Consider the following 19,934-nt stretch of genomic DNA (forward strand, 5'->3'; position numbering starts at 1 on the left):
CATTCATAATTCTTTCATACATGTCACTCATGAGTCATTGCACATCCCGATACACCGCCGGAGGCATTCATATAGAGTCATATTTTGTTCTAAGTATCGAATTGTAATTCTTGAGTTGTAAGTAAATAAAAGTGTGATGATCATCATTATTAGAGCATTGTCCCAGTGAGTAAAGGATGATGGAGACTATTATTCCCCCACAAGTCGGGATGAGACTCCGGACGAAAAATAAAAAAAATAAAAAAGAGAAAAAAAGAGGCCATAAAAAAGGAGAAGGCCCAAAAAATGAGAGAAAAAGAGAGAAGGGGCAATACTACTATCCTTTTACCACACTTGTGCTTCAAAGTAGCACCATGATCTTCATGATAGAGAGTCTCCTATGTTGTCACTTTCATATACTAGTGGGAATTTTTCATTATAGAACTTGGCTTGTATATTCCAATGATGGGCTTCCTCAAAATGCCCTAGGTCTTCGTGAGCAAGCAAGTTGGATGCACCCCCACTTAGTTTCTTTTGTTGAGATTTCATACACTTATAGCTCTAGTGCATCTGTTGCATGGAAATCCCTACTCACTCACATTGATATCTATTGATGGGCATCTCCATAGCCCGTTGATACGCCTAGTTGATGTGAGACTATCTTCTCCTTTTATGTCTTCTCCACAACCACCATTTTATTCCACCTATAGTGCTATATACATGGCTCACGCTCATGTACTGTGTGAAGATTGAAAAAGTTTGAGAACATCAAAAGTATGAAACAATTGCTTGGCTTGTCATCGGGGTTGTGCATGATTTGAATATTTTGTGTGATGAAGATAGAGCATAGCCAGACTATATGGTTTTGTAGGGATAGCTTTCTTTGGCCATGTTATTTTAAGAAGACAAAATTTCTTTGTTAGTATGCTTGAAGTATTATTATTTTTATGTCAATATTAAACTTTTGTCTTGAATCTTATGGATCTAAATATTCTTCCCACAATAAATAGAATTACATGGATAAATATGTTAGGTAGCATTCCACATCAAAAATTCTGTTTTTATCATTTACCTACTCGAGGACGAGTAGTAATTAAGCTTGGGGATGTTGATACGTCTCCAACGTATCTATAATTTTTGATTGTTCCATGCTATTATGTTATCTGTTTTGGATGTTTATGGGCTTTATTATACACTTTTATATTATTTTTGGGACTAACCTATTAACTGGAGGCCCAGCCCAAATTGTTGTTTTCTTGCCTATTTCAGTGTTTCGAAGAAAAGGAATATCAAATGGAGTCCAAACGGGATGAAACCTTCGGGAGACTTATTTTTGGAACGGAAGCAATCCAGGAGACTTGGAGTAGACGTTAGGGAAGCTTCGAGGTGGCCACGAGGCAGGGAGGCGCGCCCTACCCCCCTTGGCGCGCCCCCACCCTCGTGGGCCCCTCGTGGCTCCCCTGACCGACTTCTTTCGCCTATATATGTCCATATACCCTAAAAACATCGGGGAATATAATAGATCGGTAGTTCCGCCGCTAGAAGCCTCCGTAGCCACCAAAAACCAATCTAGACCCGTTCCGGCACCCTGCCGGAGGGGGGAATCCCTCTCCGGTGGCCATCTTCATCATCCCGGCGCTCTCCATGACGAGGAGGGAGTAGTCCACCCTCGGGGCTGAGGGTATGTACCAGTAGCTATGTGGTTGATCTCTCTCTCTCTCTTGTGTTCTTGAGGTGGTACGATCTTGATGTATCGCGAGCTTTGCTGTTATAGTTGGATCTTATGATGTTTCTTCCCCTCTACTCTCTTGTGATGGATTGAGTTTTCCCTTTGAAGTTATCTTATCGGATTGAGTCTTTAAGGATTTGAGAACACTTGATGTATGTCTTGCACGTGCTTATCTGTGGTGACAATGGGATATCATGTGTAACACCCTGGTTGTAATTTACCTTATCTGTATTCCAACTCTTCCGTTTTCGGCGCTAAGTTATTTTATTTTCTCCGTTGTCGGGTTTTTGTCTCCGTGTGTTGTTGTCTTTGTCATGCATCTCATATCATGTCATCATGTGCATTGCATTTGCATACGTGTTCGTCTCATGCAACCGAGCATTTTCCCCGTTGTCCATTTTGCATTCCGGCGCTCCTATCTCCTTCGGTGGCCCTTTCTACCTCTTTTCGTGTGTGGGGGTTAAACATTTCCAGATTGGACCGAGACTTGCCATGCGGCCTTGGTTTACTACTGGTAGACCGCCTCTCAAGTTTTGTGCCGTTTGGACTTTGTTTGATACTCCAACTGTTAACCGAGGGACCGAAAAGGCATCGTTTGTGTTGCAGCCCAACACCCTTCCAATTTGGCCCAAAACCCGCCTAAACCCTCTCCATCGTCTAGAGCGTTCGATCACGATCGCGTGGCCAAAAACCGTGCTCAATTTGGAGCCTCCTAGCTCCTCCTACATATATATATAGGTCCCTCTCCCTCTTTTCCCGGATCTCCCCCCCTAAAACCCTAAAAATCGTCCCGCCGTCATCGGACACATCTGGCCGCCGCCGGATGAAGTCGCCGCCGCGCCCGCACCAATCGGGTGACGCCACATGGCACCATCGGCCGCCTCCCGCGCCGGCCCGCGAGGCCCGGGGCAGGCCCTCGCGGCCCAGATCCGCTCCGCCGCCGCCCGCCTTCATCCTTCTCGCGCCCGATGCCCTCCTTCCCCGACGCCGCCGTGCTCCATCGCCGGAGCCGGCCGGAGCTCCACCTCGGCTCGACGCCCTCCAGCGCCAACTCCGGCGAGCCGCGCCCCACTGCCCGCGTCGGCCTCCTCCAACGTCCTCCTCCCGCTCCACTCCGGCGGCTCCACCGCCCGGATCCAGCGAAGCTCCAAGTCCGGCGACCTCCGACCTCCACCTCCGGTGAACCTCGGGAGTCGTGCTCCGGTGAACAGTGCACGCGCCAGATCCAGATCCAGATCGGGAGTCGGTTGACTTTTTCATCCCCGAACCCTAATTTTTTGCAAACTTTGGCATGCTATAACTCTCTCATCGTAGATCCGATTCATGCATGTAGCATATCAAAATGTTTGTCCCGATGAGTACATCATTTCATCTCATTGCATCATTTTCATTTGAGCTCATCTTAATGCCCTAAATGCTGTTGGAAGAGGGCTATGTGAGGAATTTGACAGATCTATTTCAGCAAATAGCTATTTGTCATTTTTGCCATGTTTAATGTGTGCATGATATGATCCTGAGCTCTACATGTGTTTTGTTATATGCCATTCCATCTTTACAGAGGTTCTTGCCATGTATTTTTGTGACCTATGTGGTGACTAGCACAAGCTTGCAAAGTAGCGTAATCGGTAATGCTGATTTCAGGGACTTAGAATTTCACCAAGTCCTTGTCCTGTTTTTGTTGTTATGCCATATGTTCATGTTGTTTCCTAGTGATCCGTGCCTCTTTTGAGGATGATCAGTAAGGATGTTTTGTTAACATTGTGGTGATCTATCCATCCATGTCTTTGTTTGCAATTATGGAGCAACCAAGCTTGAGTTAATCGAGCTCTACTTTTGCTATAAAATAATCCTGGCAGATTGTTGACATGTTTAGCGATTTTGCCGAGGATGTTGCTATTGATCCGTGCATGCTATGATGTTGTTCTTGCCATGTCTAGCTTCTATGCTATGTCTTCTTGATGGGTGTATGCTTAGTTTGTCATGCCATGCTCTGTAGTGAGTGCATCGAGCTCGTAAACATGCCTACTCGTTAACTGATTTGCATACTCCAGTTTTTCACTAAGTCTGGTATCACTTTATAGTTTTGCCATGTTCACATGCTTGCAATTGTATTTTATGATCCCTTTTGGCTCAAGGTCACTAAGGAACTTTTGTTAAGTGCTTTGAGTAGCTTCACGTAATGCCTTGCTTTGCCATGTTCAGTTCCTGTAGCATGTAGTTTTCATGCTCTAAAGTGTGCTTCCTGATGATAAATTCCAGACTTGTGTTAATTTCACCAAGTCTGAAACCTGTTATCATTTGCACTTTTGCCATGCTTGTTTGAACCTGTTAAAGGATGAATTAGCCATAGATCAGTGTTCATCTTTTGTCAAGCATCATGAGTGGATCCCTGCCATGTATTTTGTTGTTATGTTTGGGTGCTGTAGCATATTTATCTTGATGCATTTAGTTGGTCACTTGATGATTATCGCAGACCGGTGCCATATTTGTTTTGCTTGCCATTTCCAAACCGTGCATCCGATTCCGGTGATCTTCATATCGATTTCAACCGAAATAACCTCACCTTTCCAGTGGCACTCTTGGATTTCCAAGTTGAGTCCAGGTTCAATCATTCCTTGTTAAATCTTGCATATGCATCGCATACCGCATCCCGCATATCATACCATGCTTGCATCATGTTGTTTGAGCATTGCACGTGGTTGATTGTGTTCCGTTTGCTTGTTGTTCTTGTTTGGTTAGAGCCGGGAGACGAGTTCGTGAACGAGGAGCCCGTTGAGTTTGCTTACGAGGATCAAGTCAACTCTGACAACTTTGCAGGCAAGATGATCATACCCTCGAAATCACTTCTATCTTTGCTTGCTAGATGCTCGCTCTTTTGCTATGCCTATGCTATGATGCCTACCACTTGCTTATCATGCCTCCCAAATTGCCACGTCAAACCTCTAACCCACCATGTCCTAGCAAACCGTTGATTGGCTATGTTACCGCTTTGCTCAGCCCCTCTTATAGCGTTGCTAGTTGCGGGTGAAGATTGGAGATCGTTCCTTGTTGGGACATTGTTTATTGTTGGGATATCACCATATTATTTTGTTTATATTAAATGCACCTATATACTTGGTAAAGGGTGGAAGGCTCGGCCTTTTGCCTAGTGTTTTGTTCCACTCTTGCCACCCTAGTTTCCGTCATATCGGTGTTATGTTCCCGGATTTTGCATTCCTTACGCGGTTGGGTTATAATGGGAACCCCTTGACAGTTCGCCTTGAATAAAACTCCTCCAGCAATGCCCAACCTTGGTTTTACCATTTGCCACCTAGCCTCTTTTCCCTTGGGTTTCCGGAGCCCGATGGTCATCTTTATTTAACCCCCCCCCCCTGGGCCAGTGCTCCTCTGAGTGTTGGTCCAAACTAGAGCCATGTGCAGCGCCCCCTCGGGGAAACTCAAGGTTTGGTTTTAGTTGTATGGAGCGCTCATCTGAGTGTGCCCTGAGAACGAGATATGTGTAGCTCCTACCGGGATTTGTCGGCACATTCGGGCGGTGTTGCTGGACTTGTTTTACCATTGTCGAGGATGTCTTGTAACCGGGAGGCCGAGCCTGATCGGAATGTCTCAGGAGAAGGAATATCCTTTGTTGACCGTGAGAGCTTGTGATGGGCTAAGTTGGGACTCCCCTGCAGGGATTTGAACTTTCGAAAGCCGTGCCCGCGGTTATGGGCAGATGGGAATTTGTTAATGTCCGATTGTAGATAACTTGAAACTTAACTTAATTAAAATGAATCAACCGCGTGTGTAACCATGATGGTCTCTTCTCGGCGGAGTCCGGGAAGTGAACACGGTCTTGGAGTAATGCTTGACGTAGGTTGTTCTAGGATCACTTCTTGATCATAGTTGTTTATCCGTGCTTTTGCCTTCTCTTCTCGCTCTCATTTGCGTATGTTAGCCACCATATCTGCTAGTCGCTTGCTGCAGCTCCACATCATACCTTTGCCTTACCTATAAGCTTAAATAGTCTTGATCGCGAGGGTGCGAGATTGCTGAGTCCCCGTGACTCACAGATTACTTCCAAACCAGATGCAGGGGCCGATGATACCATTCCAGACGATGTGCTTGAGCTCAAGTGGGAGTTCGATGAAGACTCTCATCGTTACTATGTGTCTTTCCCAGATGATCAGTAGTGGTGCCCAGTTGGGGCGATCGGGGACCGTGTCGCATGTGGGGGTTGATCTTTATTTTGGTACCATAGTCGGACCATGAGTGTATTGGATGATTGTAATGTTATTCATGTATTTGTGTGACGTGGTGAGTGTAAGCCAACTATGTATCTTTTCCCCTTTATTTATTTACATGGGTTGTTGTGAAGATTACCTTACTTGCGACATTGCTTTTCAATGCGGTTATGCCTCTAAGTCGTGCTTCGACACGTAGGAGATATAGCCGCATCGAGGGTGTTACATCATGTGATCCACTTGATGTATGTTTTGGTGATCAACTTGCGAGTTCCGTGACCTCGTGAACTTATGCATAGGGGTTGGCACACGTTTTCGTCTTGACTCTCCGGTAGAAAATTTGGGGCACTCTTTGAAGTTCTTTGTGTTGAATGAATAGATGAATCTGAGATTGCGTGATGCATATCGTAGAATCATACCCACGGATACTTGAGGTGACATTGGAGTATCTAGGTGACATTAGGGTTTTGGTTGATTTGTGTCTTAAGGTGTTATTCTAGTACGAACTCTATAATAGATCGAACGGAAAGAATAACTTTGAGGTGGTTTCGTACCCTACCATAATCTCTTCGTTTGTTCTCTGCTATTAGTGACTTTGGAGTGACTCTTTGTTTCATGTTAAGGGATAGTTATATGATCCAATTGTGTTATTATTGTTGAGATGACTTGCACTAGTGAAAGTATGAACCCTAGGCCTTGTTTCAACACATTGCAATACCGTTTACGCTCACTTTTATCGCTTGTTACCTTGCTTTTTTTTATATTTCAGATTACAAAAACCATTATCTACCATCCATATTGCACTTGTATCACCATCTCTTCACCGAACTAGTGCACCTATACAATTTACCATTGTATTGGGTGTGTTGGGGACACAAGAGACTCTTTGTTATTTGGTTGCAGGGTTGCTTGAGAGGGACCATCTTCATCCTACGCCTCCCACGGATTGATAAACCTTAGGTCATCCACTTGAGGGAAATTTGCTACTGTCCTACAAACCTCTGCACTTGGAGGCCCAACAACGTCTACAAGAAGAAGGTTGTGTAGTAGACATCAAGCTCTTTTCTAGCGCCGTTGCGGGGGAGGTTAGCGCTTGAAGGTATAGCTTTAGATCTTGCAATCGAACCTTTTTGTTTCTTGTTTTAGCACTAGTTTAGTTTATAAAAGAAAACTACAAAAAATGGAATTGAGTTTGCCTCATACGCTTCATCTTTTTAATATCTTTCGTGAGAATGATGGAAAGGAAAATTGTGCTCTAATGCTAGAAGAAGAAGTCTATAAAATGTTTGGCACTAAATCTATGAATGATGAGCATTATTGCAATTTTGTTAGTATGAACTCCTTGAATATCCATATTACTAATGATGATTGCACTAGTCATGATGAAAATGTCTCTTATAAGCATGTCAACTTTTGTGGAATATATAGAGCCTGCAAGTACACACCAATTAGGGAAAATAGATTTTGCAAGAGGCATAAGTATTTGGAAACTAAATGGTTGCAAGAGAGGCTAAATTTTTGTGCTGAAAATTAAAAATTCCTTCGCCATACTTGTGAACTTTGCAATGAACATGGTCATTTAAATCTCCGATGCAAATTGCTCCATGATCGTATTGTGTCCAAAAATTGTGATGATTTGATTTCCCTTGCACATCATAATGAACCTAGTTTCCTTTTGGGTTATGAAGAAATGAAACGTATAACTAAGCATATTCCAGAATATAACCTTGAGAAAATCCTTGATATTGATCTAGAAGAAATTTTTATGTATTGTGCGGTGAATTGCATTGAAAATCCTTATATTGCCAATTACATAAAGAAAAGAAAACAATAGAGGGTGAAGAGAATACTAATGAAAGGGAAGAGGCTTACCAATGTCCTCCTATTATTTCTTATGATGAATCAGGTAACGAGGAGGAGCCTTCTAATCAACCAATCTCATCAATAAGGAGCTCCAAAAAGAGTATTGAACCCACACATAATGTGAAGAAGAAAAAGAAAAGACAAAGGAGCAAAGGTGAAAAGGTATCCCTCCCAAATGACGTTGCCCCTATTACTCATTGTGATGATGATAATTGCTATACTATTGGTGCTATCCATACTATTAATGATGAGAGTGACTATGCTTATGATATGAAAAGGCCCAAGCTTGGGGATGCTATGTTTGATGAGGATGAATGTTTGAGAATATATTTGCTGCAATTAATGTTTGTCCCAAGCTTGGGGATGCTATGTTTAATGAAGATGATATTTATAGCCTCATAAGTTTTGATATGCAAATTTGTTATGATGATAGAATGCCTCCTACTTATGATGATTATATTGATGAAAGTGGGTTTGGAAGAGTGTCAACTTTAGGAAGTAATGATTCCACTATCTTGGAAGAGGTTTCAATCGATTATGATGAGAACAAAGTTGCTACTTATGATGATTATTATGATGATACTTATGCTATAAAAAGTAGTGATGATTATATTAAAACTTGTCATGATTATGATTACCCTTTTTCTGAACCTTACTCTTTTAATGTGGAAACAATTTATAGTATTCTAGTTTCTTATGATACTCCCACTATTACGAATGAGAAGAATCTTGCTTATGTGGAGAGTAGTACATTTTCTATGCTTGTAGATCATGAAAAGAATGCTTTAGGTGCTGGTTATATTGTTGAATTCATTCATGATGTTACTGAAAATTACTATGAGGGAGGAACATATGCTTGTAGGAATTGCAATAATATCAAGTTTCCTCTCTATGTGCTTAAAGTTTTGAAGTTATGCGTGTTTTGCCCACCTATGCTAGTTGATTATGGTTCCCACAAGTTGTTTGCTCACAAAATCCCTATGCATAGGAAGTGGGTTAGACTTAAATGTGCTAGTCATATTCTTCATGATGCTCTCTTTATGTTATAATTCTTAACTTTTATGTGAGCATCATTGAAATCATCATGCCTAGCTAGGGGCGTTAAACGATAGCGCTTGTAGGGAGGCAACCCAATTTTATTTTTGTTCCTTGATTTTTTTCTCCTATTTAGTAATAAATAATTCATCTAGCCTCGGTTTAGATGTGGTTTTATGCTTTTAATTAGTGTTTGTGCCAAGTAGAACCTTTGGGAAGACTTGGGGAAAGTCTTTGCAATCTTGCTGTAAAAAACAGAAACTTTAGCGCTCACGAGATTTTCTGCCATTTTTTATGGAGAGTGATATTTAGTTAATTATTTTTGAATATGATTAATAGACAAATTCCTCAGGTCCACCAATTTATTTGAGAATTTTATGAGTTCCATAAGTATACGTTTGATACAGATTACTACAGACTGTTCTGTTTTTTACAGATTCTGTTTTCTATGTGTTGTTTGCTTATTTTGATGAATCTATGAGTAGTATCGGAGGGTATGAACCATAGAGAAGTTGGAATACAGTATATATTACACCAATATCAATAAAGAATGAGTTCACAACAGTACCTAAGTGGTGATTTATTTTCTTATACTAACGAAGCTTACGAGTTTTCTGTTAAGTTTTGTGTTGTGAAGTTTTCAAGTTTTGGGTAAAGATTCGATGGACTATGGAATAAGGAGTGGCAAGAGCCTAAGATTGGGGATGCCCAAGGCAACCCAAGGTAATATTCAAGGACAACCAAGAGCCTAAGCTTGGGTATGCCCCGGATGGCATCCCCTCTTTCGTCTTCGTTCATCGGTAACTTTACTTGGAGCTATATTTTTATTCACCACATGATATGTGTTTTGCTTGGAGCGTCATTTTATTTTATTTTGTTTTTGCTTGCTGTTTGAATAAAATACCAACATCTGAAATTATTAAATGTTAGAGAGTCTTCACATAGTTGCATAATTATTCGACTACTCATTGATCTTCACTTATATCTTTTGGAGTAGTTTGTCATTTGCTCTAGTGCTTCACTTATATTTTTTTAGAGCATGGAGGTGGTTTTATTTTGAAGAAATTTTTGAAATATCATGCTTCACTTATATTATTTTGAGAGTACTTTAGAACAGCATGGTAGTTTTCTTTGGTTATGAATTTAGTCCTAATATGATAGGCATCCAAGAGGGATATAATAAAAACTTTCATATAAAGTGCATTGAATACTATGAGAAGTTTGATACTCTATGATTGTTTTGAGATGTGAATATGATGATATTAGAGTCATGCTAGTTGAGTAGTTGTGAATTTGAGAGATACTTGTGTTAAAGTTTGTGATTCCCGTAGCATGCACGTATGGTGAACCGTTATGTGATGAACTCGAAGCATGATTTACTTATTGATTGTCTTCCTTATGAGTGGCAGTCGGTGACGAGTGATGGTCTTTTCCTACCAATCTATCCCCCTAGGAGCATGCGCGTAGTACTTTGTTTCGATAACTAATAGATTTTTGCAATGAGTACATGAGTTCTTTATGACTAATGTTGAGTCCATGAATTATACACACTCTCAACCTTCCACCATTGCTAGCCTCTCTAGTACCGCGCAACTTTCGCCGGTACCATAAACCCACCATTTGCCTTCCTTAAAACAGCCACCATACCTACCTATTATGTCATTTCCATAGCCATTTTGAGATATATTGCCATGCAACTTTGCACCGTTCCATTTATTATGACACGCTTCATCATTGTCATATTGCTTTGCATGATCATGTAGTTGACATTGTATTTGTGGCAAAGCCACCGTTCATAATTCTTTCATACATGTCACTCATGAGTCATTGCACATCCCGGTACACCGCCGGAGGCATTCATATAGAGTCATATTTATTCTAAGAATCGAATTGTAATTCTTGAGTTGTAAATAAATAAAAGTGTGATGATCATCATTGTTAGAGCATTGTCCTAGTGAGGAAATGATGATGGAGACTATGATTCCCCCATAAGTCGGGATGAGACTCCGGATGAAAAATTAAAAAAAGAGAAAAAATGAGTCCATAAAAAAGGACAAGGCCCCAAAAAATGAGAGAAAAATAGAGAAGGGGCAATGCTACTATCCTTTTACCAAACTTGTGCTTCAAAGTAGCACCATGATCTTCATGATAGAGAGTCTCCTATGTTGTCACTTTCATATACTAATGGGAATTTTTCATTATATAACTTGGCTTGTATATTCCAATGATGAGCTTCCTTAAAATGCCCTAGGTCTTCATGAGCAAGCAAGTTGGATGCACCCCCACTTAGTTTCTTTTGTTGAGCTTTCATACACTTATAGCTCTAGTGCATCCGTTGCATGGCAATCCCTACTCACTCACATTGATATCTATTGATGGGCATCTCCATAGCCCGTTGATACGCCTAGTTGATGTGAGACTATCTTCTCCTTTTTTGTCTTCTCCACAACCACCATTCTATTCCACATATAGTGATATATACATGGCTCACGCTCATGTATTGTGTGAAGATTGAAAAAGTTTGAGAACATCAAAAGTATGAAACAATTGCTTGGCTTGTCATCGGGATTGTGCATGATTTGAATATTTTGTGCGATGAAGATAGAGCATAGCCAGACTATATGATTTTGTAGGGATAGCTTTCTTTGGCCATGTTATTTTGAGAAGACATAATTACTTTGTTAGTATGCTTGAAGTATTATTATTTTTATGTCAATATTAAACTTTTGTCTTGAATCTTATGGATATGAATATTCTTGCCACAATAAAGAGAATTACATGGATAAATATGTTAGGTAGCATTCCAAATCAAAAATTCTGTTTTTATCATTTACCTACTCGAGGACGAGCAGGAATTAAGCTTGGGGATGCCGATACGTATCCAACGTATCTATAATTTTTTATTGTTCCATGCTATTATACTATCTATTTTGGATGTTTATGGGCTTTATTATACACTTTTATATTATTGTTGGGACTAACCTATTGACTGGAGGCCCAGCCCAAATTGATGTTTTCTTGCCTATTTCAGTGTTTCAAAGAAAAGGAATGTCAAACGGAGTCCATATGGAATGAAACCTTTGGGAGAGTTATTTTTGGAACGGAAGCAATCCAGGAGACTTGGAGTAGACGTTAGGGAAGCTTCGAGGTGGCCACGAGGCAGGGAGGCGCCCCTACCCCCTGGGCGCGCCCCCACCCTCGTGGGCCCCTCGTGGCTCCCCTGACCGACTTCTTTCGCCTATATATGTCCATATACCCTAAAAACATCGGGGAACAGAATAAATCGGGAGTTCCGCCGCTAGAAGCCTCTGTAGCCACCAAAAACCAATCTAGACCTATTCCGGCACCCTGCCGGAGGGGAGAATCCCTCTCCGGTGGCCATCTTCATCATCCCGGCGCTCTCCATGATGAGGAGGGAGTAGTCCACCCTCGGAGCTGAGGGTATGTACCAGTAGATATGTGTTTGATCTCTCTCTCTCTATCGTGTTCTTGAGGTGGTATGATCTTGATGTATCGCGAGCTTTGCTATTATAGTTGGATCTTATGATGTTTCTCCCCCTCTACTCTCTTGTGATGGATTGAGTTTTCCCTTTGAAGTTATCTTATCGGATTGAGTCTTTAAGGATTTGAGAACACTTGATGTATGTCTTGCACGTGCTTATCTGTGGTGACAATGGGATATCATGTGATCCACTTGATGTATGTTTTGGTGATCAACTTGCGAGTTCTGTGACCTCGTGAACTTATGCATAGGGGTTGGCACACGTTTTCGTCTTGACTCTCTGGTAGAAACTTTGGGGCACTCTTGGAAGTTCTTTGTGTTGGTTGAATAGATGATTCTGAGATTGTGTGATGCATATCGTATAATCATACCCACGGATACTTGAGGTGACATTGGAGTATCTAGGCGACATTAGGGTTTTGGTTGATTTGTGTCTTAAGGTGTTATTCTAGTACGGACTCTATAATAAATCGAAAGGAAAGAATAACTTTGAGGTGGTTTCGTACCCTACCATAATATCTTTGTTTGTTCTCCGCTATTAGTGACTTTGGAGTGCCTCTTTGTTGCATGTTGAGGGATAGTTATATGATCCAATTATGTTATTATTGTTGAGAGGACTTGCACTAGTGAAAGTATGAACCCTAGGCCTTGTTGCAACACATTGCAATACCGTTTGCGCTCACTTTTATCGCTTGCTACCTTGCTCTTTTTACCATCTCTTCACCGAACTAGTGCACCTATACAATTTACCATTGTATTGGGTGTGTTGGGGACACAAGAGACTCTTTGTTATTTGGTTGCAGGGTTGCTTGAGAGGGACCATCTTCATCCTACGCCTCCCACGGATTGATAAACCTTAGGTCATCCACTTGAGGGAAATTTGCTACTGTCCTACAAACCTCTGCACTTGGAGGCCCAACAACGTCTACAAGAAGAAGGTTGTGTAGTAGACATCACAGCGTTCCGGCGCCACCGGGAGAGAGGGGGAGAGAGCCCCCCTTCTTCTTCCTTGACCTTCTCCCTAGATGGGAGAAGGGTTTCCCCTCTGGTCCTTGGTCTCCATGGCATGGGAGGGGCGAGAGCCCCTCCTAGATTGGATCTGTCTCTCTGTCTCTCTCTGTTTCTGCGTTACAGATTCTGCCCTTTCACTGTTTCTTATATTCCTGGAGATCCGTAACTCCGATTGGGCTGAGTTTTGGACACGATTTTTATCCAGATATTAGCATTCTTGCGGCGAAAGAAAGGCACCAACTGCTTTACAGGGTGTCCACGAGGGTCAGGGGCGCGCCTGCCCCCTGGGGCATGCCCCCTGCCTCGTGGGCCCCTCGAACATCGTCTCGCGTTGATTTCACTTCCCAAAATTCACATATATTCCAAAAAATCTCCGTCAGTTTTTATCCCATTTGGACTCCGTTTGATATGGATTTACTGCGAAACAAAAAACATGCAACAAACAGGAACTGGCACTGGGCACTGTATCAATATGTTAGTCCCAAAAATAGTATAAAAAGTTGCCAAAAGTATATGAAAGTTGTATAATATTGGCATGGAACAATCAAAAATTATAGATACGACGGAGATGTATCAGACACCACGTGATGATCGGGTGTGATAAGCCCTACATTCACATACAATGGGTGCAAGCCAGTTTTGCACTCGCAGAATACTCGGGTTAAACATGACGAGCCTAGCATATGCAGATATGGCCTCGGAACACTGAGACTGAAAGGTCGAGCATGAATCATATAGTAGATATGATCAACATAGTGATGTTCACCATTGAAAAGTTCTCCATCTCATGTGATGATCGGACATGGTTTAGTTGATATGGATCACATGATCATTTAGATGACTAGAGAGATGTCTATCTAAGTGGGAGTTCTTAAGTAATATGATTAATTGAACATTAATTTATCATGAACTTAGTCCTGATAGTATTTGCAAATTATGGTGTAGATCAATAGCCCACATTATAGATCCCCTGTTTTATTTTTGATATGTTCCTAGAGAAAATAAGTTGAAAAATGATAGTAGCAATGATGCGGACTGGGTCCGTGTTCTGAGGATTATCCTCACTGCTGCACGGAAGAATTATGTCCTTGATGCACCGCTAGGTGACGGGCCTATTGCAGGAGCAGATGCAGATGTTCTGAACGTTTGACAAGCTCGGTATGATGACTACTTGATAGTTTAGTGCACCATGCTTTACGGCTTAGAACCAGGACTTCAAAAATGTTTTGAAACGCCATGGAGTATATGAGATGTTCCAAGAGTTGAAATTGGTATTTCAGACTCATGCCCGAGTCGAGAGGTATGAGACCTCTGACAAGTATTTTTTTTCCTACAAGATGGAGGAGAATAGCTCAACCAGTGAGCATGTGCTCAGAATGTCCGAGTACTACAATCGTTTGAATCAAGTGGGAGTTAATCTTCCAGATAAGATAGTGATTGACAAAGTTCTCTAGTCACTATCACCAAGTTACTGGAACTTCGTGATGAACTATAATATGCAAGGGATGACGAAAATGATTCCCCGAGCTCTTCGCGATGCTAAAATCGGTGAAGGTAGAAATCAAGAAAAGCATCAAGTGTTGATGGTTGACAAGACCACTAGTTTCAAGTAAAAGGGCAAGGGAAAGAAAGGGAACTTCAAGAATAATGCCAAGCAAGTTGCCACTCCCATGAAGAAGCCCAAAGCTAGACCCAAGCCTGAAACTGAGTGCTTCTACTTCAAAGGAAATGGTCACTGGAAGCGGAACTGCCCCAAATATTTGGCGGTTAAGAAGGATGGCAAAGTGAACAAAAGTATATATGATATACATGTTATTGATGTGTACTTTACTAGTATTCATAGTAGCCCCTGGGTATTTGATACTGGTTCAGTTGCTATGATTAGTAACTTGAAACAGGAGTTATAAAATGAACAAAGACTAGTTGAGGGCAAGGTGACGATGTGTGTTGGAAGTGATTCCAAGGTTGATAAGATCACCATCCCACATTCCCTTTACCTTCGGGATTAGTGTTGAACCTAAAATAAATGTTGTTTGGTGTTTGCATTGAGCATAATATGATTGGATCATGTTTATTGCAATACGGTTATTCATTTAAGTCAAAGAATAATTGTTATTCTGTTTAAATGAATAAAACCTTCTGTGGTCATACACCCAAGGTGAATGGTTTATTGAATCTCGATTGTAGTGATACACATATTCATAATATTGATGCCAAAAGATGCAAGGTTAATAATGATAGTGCAACTTATTTGTGGCACTGCCATTTAGCTCATATTGATGTAAAGCGCATGAAGAAACTCCATGCTGGTGGCCTTTTGGAATCACTTGATTCTTGTGAACCATGCCTCATGGGCAAGATGACTAAGACTCCGTTCTCCGGAACAATGGAGCGAGCCACTGACTTATTGGTAATAATACATACCGATGTATGCGGTCCAAGGAGTGTTGAGACTCGCGGCGGGTATCATTATTTTCTGACCTTCACAGATGATTTGAGCAGATATGGGTATATCTACTTAATGAAACACAAGTCTGAAACATTTTAAAAGTTCAAAGAATTTCAGAGTGAAGTTGAGAATCATCGTAACAAGAAAATAAAGTTTCTACGATTTGATCGCGGAGGCGAATATTTGAGTTATGATTTTGGCCTTCATTTGAAACAATGTGGAATAGTTTCACAACTCACGCCACCTGGAACACCATAGCATAATGGTGTGTCTGAACGTTGTAACCATACTTTATTAGATATGGTGCGATCTATGATGTCTCTTACCGATTTACCACTATCATTTTAGGGGTTATGCATTAGAGACAGCTGCATTCATGTTAAATAGGGCACCATCTAAACCCGTTGAGACGACACCGTATGAACTATGGTTTGGCAAGAAACCAAAGCTGTCGTTTCTTAAAGTTTGGGGTTGTGATGCTTATTTGAAAAAGTTTCAAACTGAGCTTGAACCCAAATCGGAGAAGTGCGTCTTCATAGTATACCCAAAAGAAACTGTAGGGTGCACCTTCTATCATAGATCCGAAGGCAAGATATTTGTTGCCAAGAATGGATCCTTTCTAGAGAAGGAGTTTCTCTCGAAAGAAGTGAGTGGGAGGAAAGTAGAACTTGATGAGGTAGTTGTACCTTCTCCCGAATTGGAAAGTAGTTCATCACAGAAATCAGTTTCAGTGATTCCTACACCAATTAGTGAGGAAGCTAATGATGATGATCATGAAACTTCAGATCAAGTTACTACTGAACCTCGTAGGTCAACCAGAGTATAGTCCGCACCAGAGTGGTACGGTAATCCTTTCTGGAAGTCATGTTACCATGACGAACCTACAAACTATGAGGAAGCAATGATGAGCCCAGATTCTGCGAAATGGCTTGAGGCCATGAAATCTGAGATGGGATCCATGTATAAGAACAAAGTATGTACTTTGATTGACTTGCCCGATGATCTGAGAGCCATTGAGATTAAATGGATTTTCAAGAGGAAGACGAACACTAATAGTAGTGTTACTATCTACAAAGCTCGAATTATCGCAAAAGGTTTTTGACAAGTTCAAGGTGTTGACTACGATGAGATTTTCTCACTCGTATCGATGTTTAAAGTCTGTCCGAATCATGTTAGCAATTGCCGGATTTTATGAAATCTGGAAAATGGACGTTAAAACTATATTCCTTAATGGATTTATTAAAGAAGAGTTGTATATGATGCAACCAGAAGGTTTTTTAATCCTAAAGGTGCTAACAAAATGTGCAAGCTCTAGCGATCCATCTATGGACTGGTGCAAGCATCTCGGAGTTGGAATATAGGCTTTGATGAGTGGATCAAAACATATAGTTTTATACAAACTTGCGGTGAAGCCTGTATTTACAAGAAAGTGAGTGGGAGCACTACAACCTTTCTGATAAGTATATGTGAATGACATATTGTTGGTCGGAAATGATGTAGAATTTTCTGGAAAGCATAAATGAGTGTTTGAAAGGAGTTTTTTCAAAGAAAGACCTCGATGAAGCTGCTTACATATTGGGTATCAAAATCTATAGGGTGTGTTTGCTAGGGTGCATGAGGGCAAAAGTTCCCAATCCGACCCACTTTTGCTTGTTTGGTAGGGTGCATGGGCTCATCTGAGCTATGCTCATCTGATGCATAAAAGTGCCCTCAGCCATGCTCATCTCATGCACCCCGGACAGGGTGCATCGAGGCAGCTATGCTGGCCCTGACACTCGTGCCCACCGACCAGACCACGTCCAGATATGTTTATTTTTTCAAAAAGAATCAGAATTTCAAATTTTGTTTAAATTTTTGAAAAACCTTAGAATTTCAGAAAAAATGAAAAGTTTGAATTTCAAAATTGTTTAAATTTAAAAAAAATCATAATTTCAAAATTTGTTTGAATTTTCAATAAATATTTGAAATTTCAATTTTTCTAAGAAAATCGTAAATGTTCGGAATTTCAAAAGGAAATCAAAATTTGTTTGAATTTTGAAAAAATAGAATTTTATTTTTTTTTATAAAATTTTCAAATTTTGTTTAAATTTTCAAAAAAAAACTCGTAATTTCAAATATGTTCAAATTAAAAAAAGAATTTCAAAATTTATTTTAATTTTCCAAAAAAGTTTAGAATATCAAATTTTATTTAAATTTTCAAAATATGTTTAAATTTGTGTTGAGATTTTTTTCGATTTTGTTCATCATTCAAAAAATATATTCAGAATTCGAAATTGTTCAGCATGTCTAAACACATGCAGGCTACCAAACAAAATCTCAGCTCAGCATGTCTCAACGCATACATCACTGCCAAACAACAGCAACTGCATGGACTCAGCATGTCTACACTCAGCATGTATGACATGAGAACAACTAGGCTAGGTCCATACATGCTACCAAACACACCCATAGAGATAGATCAAGACGCTTGATTTTTCAATGAGTGCATACCTTCAAAAGATTTTGAAGTAGTTCAAAATGGAACAGTCAAAGAAGGAGTTCTTGCCTGTATTGCAAGATGTAAAGTTGAGTAAGACTCAAAACACGACCATGGCAGAAACTAGAAAGAGAATGAAAGTCATTCCCTATGCCTCAGCCATAGGTTCTATAAAGTATGATATGATGTGTACCAAACCTATTGTGTACCTTGCCATGAGTTTGGCAAAGGGGGTATGATATTGATCCAGAACTGGATCACTGGACAGCGGTCAAAATTATCCTTAGAAGACTAAGGGGATATTTCTCGGTTATGGAGGTGTAACATCCCGATTCTCAGGATGTTTAAGAGAAAGTTTTCCAAAAATCAGGGCAAGAAAATTTTGTTTGTTTTATTTGTTAGCAAAGCTTAAATTGGACTTTTATAATTTAGAGGATTTAATTTGAACTAATGTGAACTGAAATTAATATTTGAGTTTACTTCTTTTCTTTTAGTCGGGCTTTATTTTCTCTTCTTTGGCATATTTAAATATGAACCTTTGGATTTTCTTTGGTCCTCTGAAATCCATTTGATATGTAATTGAACTTCTTTTCCTTCACAAATTCCCTAGCACACCATTTCTTTTTGTTCCTGTGTGGAGCCCATTTTTTTATCTTCCACCGAATGGGCATAGGCCAATAGTTTGTTTTTTTATTTCTTTCTCTTCCTTCTCTATTTCCTTTTCCACATGGGCCCTTAGCCCATTTTCTTCAAGAGATGGCTGAAGGTTTCTTCCTCACGTACATATATATACATATACAGAGAGAAAACGCTCAGACATGAAACGGCAAAAGTCATCGTTGCCTCCTCCTTTAATTTCCCTCTCTCTCGGTCTGTTTTATCTCCACTTGACTATCTCCCAAGTCCCAACGCCAGCCCCAAACTCTTCTTCTCCTCGTCCACTCACACGTACACGTACAGGAAGAGAAACCGCCAAGCACTCACGCTTTCTGCCTCCTGCCCTCCTCCATAATTTCCATAAGTGTCCACCGTTTCCAAACGTACAGGGACCTGCCCCTCAATCTCCTCCCTCGTTTCCCTTAGCCCTATGCCATCTCTCTTCTCCATCCTCACACAGAACTCCTCCCAAAGAAATAGTGTTCCATGGACGTCGGTCCTTGATTCTGATGAAGGAGACCATCCCCGTCCATCCAGTTGCGTCAAAAGGTTCTCCTTCATGCGTTGAATCCATTCAGGGAAGAAAGAACGCGATCCGTTCACCACACACGCAAAATTTCGCATGTCCGTCTACACTGTTCGTCGAGTTCTTTGCGTCGTTCTGTCAAACTCGGTGAGCCTCTATCAAATTCCTTTTGCACGTGTACTCATCATCATGTACTCTATCTCGTAGACATCATCATTCGACTCATCTATGTCGTTGCTTGCGCCAATGCATGAACGGATTCCATCGACATGTTCGCATACCTTTTAGTTTCTCCGACGATCTTGTGTTCAACATATGATTTGTTTCTCAGGCCCATAGTAACCCATGGTGGAGTTAGATCGCTAGTTTCATCAATAAGAGTTTAGTATAAATTCTTGTTATAGTTGTTCTTGCCCAAGATTGAATGGGGTTTGTTCATCAGTTAATTTTTTTATTAATATGTTATTGTTCGTCTGTTCGCGAT

The sequence above is a fragment of the Triticum aestivum genome, chromosome 4A (genome assembly GCF_018294505.1).
Source record: "Triticum aestivum cultivar Chinese Spring chromosome 4A, IWGSC CS RefSeq v2.1, whole genome shotgun sequence".
Taxonomy (NCBI): domain Eukaryota; kingdom Viridiplantae; phylum Streptophyta; class Magnoliopsida; order Poales; family Poaceae; genus Triticum; species Triticum aestivum.